The sequence below is a fragment of the Molothrus aeneus genome, chromosome 23 (assembly GCF_037042795.1).
Source record: "Molothrus aeneus isolate 106 chromosome 23, BPBGC_Maene_1.0, whole genome shotgun sequence".
In the NCBI taxonomy this organism is placed as follows: domain Eukaryota; kingdom Metazoa; phylum Chordata; class Aves; order Passeriformes; family Icteridae; genus Molothrus; species Molothrus aeneus.
The window spans coordinates 2,218,210-2,223,771 of record NC_089668.1 but is presented as its reverse complement, the minus strand read 5'-3'; positions in this window follow the sequence as shown (position 1 = coordinate 2,223,771).

The following is a 5,562-nucleotide window of genomic DNA, read 5'->3' as shown; positions in this document are numbered from 1 at the left end:
TCCTGTGTGTGCTGTCCATGAGATGCAGGGCCAGGAGCAGCCTGAACCCCTGGAATTGTTACACCTGGAGCAGGGAAATCAGCCACAGAACGCCTGGAAAAGGGCTTGGCTGAGAGCTCGGGTGATGTGAGGGGTTTGGGGGTAAATCTGTGACATTTGGCACAGTTGCCCCCCTTATCCTGACACATGTGACCCCTTTGTCCCATCACAGGTGTCCCCCTGTCCCTGGCACAGTTGTCTCCCTTGCCTGGAAAAAATTGCCCCCTTTACCTGGCTCAGGTGCCCCCTTGGTGTGGCACAATGTCCCCCTTTACCTGGCACATGTGTCCCCTTGGTGTGGCACAATGTCCCCCTTTACCTGGCACAATGTCCCCTTTACCTGGCTCAGGTGTCCCCTTTACCTGGCTCAGGTGCCCCCCTTTACCTGGCACAGGTGTCCCTGGCACAATTAACCCCATTTTCCTGGCACAGTTGTCCCAGCACAGTTTTCCCCCTTTACCTGGCTCAGGTGCCACTCTTGTCATGGCACAGGTGCCACCTTGTGCCACAGTTTTCCCCCTTTACCTGGCCCAGGTGTCCCCCATACCCCATCACAGATGTCCCCTTTACCTGGCACAGGTGCCCCTTGCCAGACCCAGCAGGAAGAGAAGCAAAGCTCTGCCTCAGCCTTTGGCTCTCCTGGGGATATTTGTAAATATCTGAAAATATCTGTAAATATTTGTAAATATCTGAAAATATCTGTCAATATTTCTAAATATCCCTTTTCCTGATTCCCGAAGGTTTTTTTCCCCGAATTTTCACAGATTCCTGGGAGCAGCAGGAGGGAGGGGAAGGGGAAGGGGAAGGGGAAGGGGAAGGGAAGGGAAGGGAAGGGAAGGGAAGGGAAGGGAAGGGAAGGGAAGGGAAAGGGAAAAGGAAAGGGAAAAGGGAAAAGGAAAGGGAAAGGAAGGAGGAGCTGCAGCTCTCGGAGCGTCGCCGGTGTGCGGGGCAGAGCCGGGATGTGCCAGGCTGGAGCAGCATCCCCTGGGCTGGGAAAAGATGGATTTGAGGTGGAAAAGGAACTTTTCGGGAAAACTCCGAGCGTGAGATTGGCCACGAGAGGGCCCCCGTGGGAAGGGCTGGAGCGGGGATGGGACACCCGGATGGGACACCCGGATGGGACAGGGAGATGGGACAGCAGGGATGGGACACCCGGGATGGGGCTCAGAGTTGCTTTCTCTGGAATTCGGGTGCCGGAGGTCCTTTCCCTGGAGCTGTGGGCTCAGAGGACCCTTCCCTGCAATTGGGGGCTCAGAGGTCCCTCCTTTCCTGGATTTGGGGGCTCAGAGGTCCCTCCTTTCCTTGGAGCTGGGGGCTCAGAGGTCCCTCCTTTCCTTGGAGCTGGGGGCTCAGAGGTCCCTTTCCTGGATTTGGGGGCTCAGAGGTCCCTCCTTTCCTTGGAGCTGGGGGCTCAGAGGTCCCTCCTTTCCTTGGAGCTGGGGGCTCAGAGGTCCCTTTCCTGGATTTGGGGGCTCAGAGGTCCCTCCTTTCCTGGATTTGGGGGCTCAGAGGTCCCTCCTTTCCTGGATTTGGGGGCTCAGAGGTCGCTTTCCTGGATTTGGGGGCTCAGAGGTCCCTCCTTTCCTGGATTTGGGGGCTCAGAGGTCGCTTTCCTGGATTTGGGGGCTCAGAGGTCCCTCCTTTCCTGGATTTGGGGGCTCAGAGGTCCCTCCTTTCCTGGATTTGGGGGCTCAGAGGTCTCTCCTTTCCTGGATTTGGGGGCTCAGAGGTCCCTCCTTTCCTGGATTTGGGGGCTCAGAGGTCTCTCCTTTCCTTGGAGCTGGGGGCTCAGAGGTCCCTCCTTTCCTGGATTTGGGGGCTCAGAGGTCTCTCCTTTCCTGGATTTGGGGGCTCAGAGGTCCCTCCTTTCCTGGATTTGGGCTCTCGGAGGTGCCTTCTCCCGGCAGCCCCAGCCCTGCCTCTGCTCCAGGGATGGGGTTTTGGATCTCCGATCCCAAGAGCTGATCCCACCCATCGGGGGCTGCCCCACCGCCCTCCCCGCAGCCAGAGGAGATGAGTGACCTCCTGTGCCCCCCAAAACCCCTCTGGAAAAGCATCCCTCGGGTTTGGGAGAGCTGGGAATCCGCTTGTGGGGATGGAGAGAGACCTGGAAGGCAGAGCTGGAGAGCGGAACGGGCGCCGCTCGCCTTTATCAGCCCCCGGCTGCTGGGGAAAAGCGCTTTACCCGCAGCAGCCGGGTTTGCTGGAAATTGGTTAAATTTGAATGGGAATAAATCGTTTAAAGGACAGAAAATGGGAGGGAGACGCTGCTCCCCCAAGGGAGTTTCCAGCTGTTGCATGAAGTGAATGAAATTTGGCTGGAAATAAACCCTGTTGAGTTCTGAGGGATCAGAGGGGCTGGGGGTGGCCGGGATGATTATTTTAATTCCTGATTGTGTCGAACTGGGCAGGGGAAATGTGGTCATGTTCAATAAAAAACTTTCCGATCAGATGCACAAAAATAGAGTTTGTTGAAGGCACAGAAAGAGTTTCAGGATGGAATCTTCTCCTCCTTCACGGGTCTGGGCAGAGAGCTGAGCAATAATCATGGACGTCAGAGTGCGTATTTAATTAACCTCATTAGCATATACAAGATGTGGGTTTTAATATTTAAATAAACCTTAACGGGGCGAAAGTTCTTTTTTTATTTAGGTGATAACAGAGGCAAAGCTCTGCCTGCCCTCCCAGAGGACACTGGGACGGGATGGCTGCTTTGGGGACAGCCAGCATCGTTTGTCACAGGGACTGGAACCCGGGGCATTGACAGGAGCCAGACCTTCCCTGCAAGGAAGGTTCCTTCGATCTGCCCAGGGCACCGCGGTGACAAATCGGGCGCCGTGGGATGGCACAGAGGCAAACGCGCGTCCCTGCGGAGAGCGGTGGCACCCGCGGGGGGGACACCGGCCCTTCTGTGTGTGACACTGTGAGTGCCACCTCTCTGCGGGGCAAGTGCGACAGGAGCAGAGCTGGTCGCACCCCCAGGGACCCGGGATGAAGCTGAGGAGGAGGAGGAGAAGGAGGCGGAGGAAGAGGAGGAGGAGGAGGCAGCGCTCCCCTGCCAAGGAGCGGCTCGAGATCCCGTTTCTCACCGGGGTGATGAGCGCAGCACCGGCCGCTGCCACGCTCGGTTTGCTGCGGGCTTGGCTGGTGGCAGCTGTCCCCTTTCAGGGCTTCTGTCCCCTTTCAGGGCTGCTGTCCCTTCCAGAGCTGCTGTCCCCCTCAGGGCTGCTGTCCCCTCCAGGGCTGCTGTCCCCCTCAGGGCTGCTGTCCCCTTCCAGTGCTGCTGTCCCCTCCAGTGCTGCTGTCCCCCTCAGGGCTGCTGTCCCCTCCAGTGCTGCTGTCCCTTCCAGTGCTCCTGTCCCCATCCAGGGCTGCTGTCCCCTCCAGTGCTGCTGTCCCTCTCCAGGGCTGCTGTCCCCTTCAGGGCTGCTGTCCCCTTCCAGTGCTGCTGTCCCTCTCCAGTGCTGCTGTCCCCTCCAGAGCTGCTGTCCCCTTCAGGGCTGCTGTCCCTTCCAGAGCTGCTGTCCCCCTCAGGGCTGCTGTCCCCTTCCAGTGCTGCTGTCCCTCTCCAGTGCTGCTGTCCCCTCCAGAGCTGCTGTCCCTTCCAGTGCTGCTGTCCCCTCCAGAGCTGCTGTCCCTTCCAGTGCTCCTGTCCCCATCCAGGGCTGCTGTCCCCCTCCAGGGCGCTGTCCCCCCACCCGAATCTGCCACCTCCGGCCACCCTTTTCCAAGGAAATCTCCCTGCCGTGGGGGTCCTGCTGCCGCTGTGGGTGCAGGACCCCCGAGGGACCCTGGAGCAGGGGAAGGCGCTCCTGGTGAAGGTCCTGGAGTCTCCACCTGCAGCCAGCGCCACCAAAGTCCCGTTCCCCGGGGATCGGCTCTGCCTCTTCTCCGCTCTGCTCCATCTCCGCAGGACCTGGCACGACCGGAGGGGTTTGGTCCCAGCGCTGGCGAGCGCTCGGCGTCCTCATCCTTCCTTCCTTCCTCGCCTCCGGAGCTGCGGAGCCGAGCCCTGCCCCGTCCCCCTCCCTGCTCCTCGTCGGCCGTGCCCGAGCTCCGGGCGGTGCCGCTGGAGCTGTCCCAGCTCGGGGACAGCTCGGGTGGCTTTGGGGCAGAGCAGCCCCCAATCCCCTGCTCGGGGCTCCCCATCCCGGGCTGTCCCAGGCGCTGTTTTGTCCCAGCGCCGCTGCCAGGGGTTGATTGCCCTGGGATGAGGCCGAGCAGGTGCTGAGCCCTCCCCGCTCCCCTCGCCGCTGTCACCGCTGTCACCAGCGCTCCCCCCACCGCGACAATGCCACCCCTGCGACCCCCGCGCCCGCTGTCCCCAGCTCTGCCCATCCCAGTCACCCCAGTCGGGCTCCCTTGCTCACAATGGATTAATCCTCCCCTCCACGGTGTCCTCCCGGTATCCCCCGCCCAGGGAGACAAACTGGGGCTTTGTCCCCAGTCTCTGTGTCCCGGTGAGGGGTCCTGGCTGTCCCTGGTGCCACAGCCCCTGTCCCCAGCCCCGCAGCCCTGCAGCTGCATTCCAAGCCTGCAAAACTTACTGGAAATCCTGTGGATGCAAATCCTGGCCGCCGGTCTGTGCCAGGAACTCGAGCTGCAATCCCGAGAGGGCAGCAGGCTCCAAGCACAGAGGCCTCCCCCTCGCCATTCCCGGCCTCTGGAATCCTCTTCAAAGTCTCCTCAGGGCTGGGGACACGAGTGCCTCTGTGGGACCCCCAAAACCGGGCAGCTGTGGGGTAAAATCAGCAAATCCTGGGATGCCTTCCCAAAACCTCCACCCATCTGACGGATGGGTTGGTGCCATGTTGATTCAGACTGCCTGGCTCCATCCCAAAACCTCCCAGCTCCCAGATCCATGGAGATTCCCAGGCTCTGGGCAGGTGACAAGGTGAGAATGGCACCTGCCCCGCCACGTGTGGTGACCCCCAGCCCCAGGAATACCCAACCAAGTCCCTTCCAGGTCACCTCAACCCTGCTCCCCCCGCAGCCCCGAGGTTTTAATCAATCCCAGGTGAAACCTAAACCTCCAGTGAGGGGAATGTGCTGCTCCAAAGGCAGCGGGATGAAGGTCAGGGTGCTCCTGCTGGAGCAGGGCCAGAGCAGCTGGGGATGCTCTGGGATGCACTTTTTGGGAGGGATGCAGGAGTTAGGGATGGATGGAGGAGAGAAATTCCTTTGGATTTCAGCATTTCAGCCTCCACGGCTCTTACCCCACCTGTGTGGAGTTTTTGTGGCGTCCTTGGGGGGGAACTGTGGCTTTAACAGCACCATTTCCTCCAAGTCAATAAAATTGTCTATTTATTGTGTGTGTGATTGCCCAGGCCTCCCAAATCCCGCAGTGCTCACGAGGGCCCCGTGCTGCGCCAGGATCTCTGACTGCCACTAAATAATTCACTGCCCAAAGCCCTGAGCTCCATCTCTGCTCCAGGAGGAGCTGGAGGGGTGCAGTGGGGGCACTCAGACCCCCCAAAGGTGCGGGAGCACACGGAGCCAGCTGGGATCCAGCTTGGAAAGGGA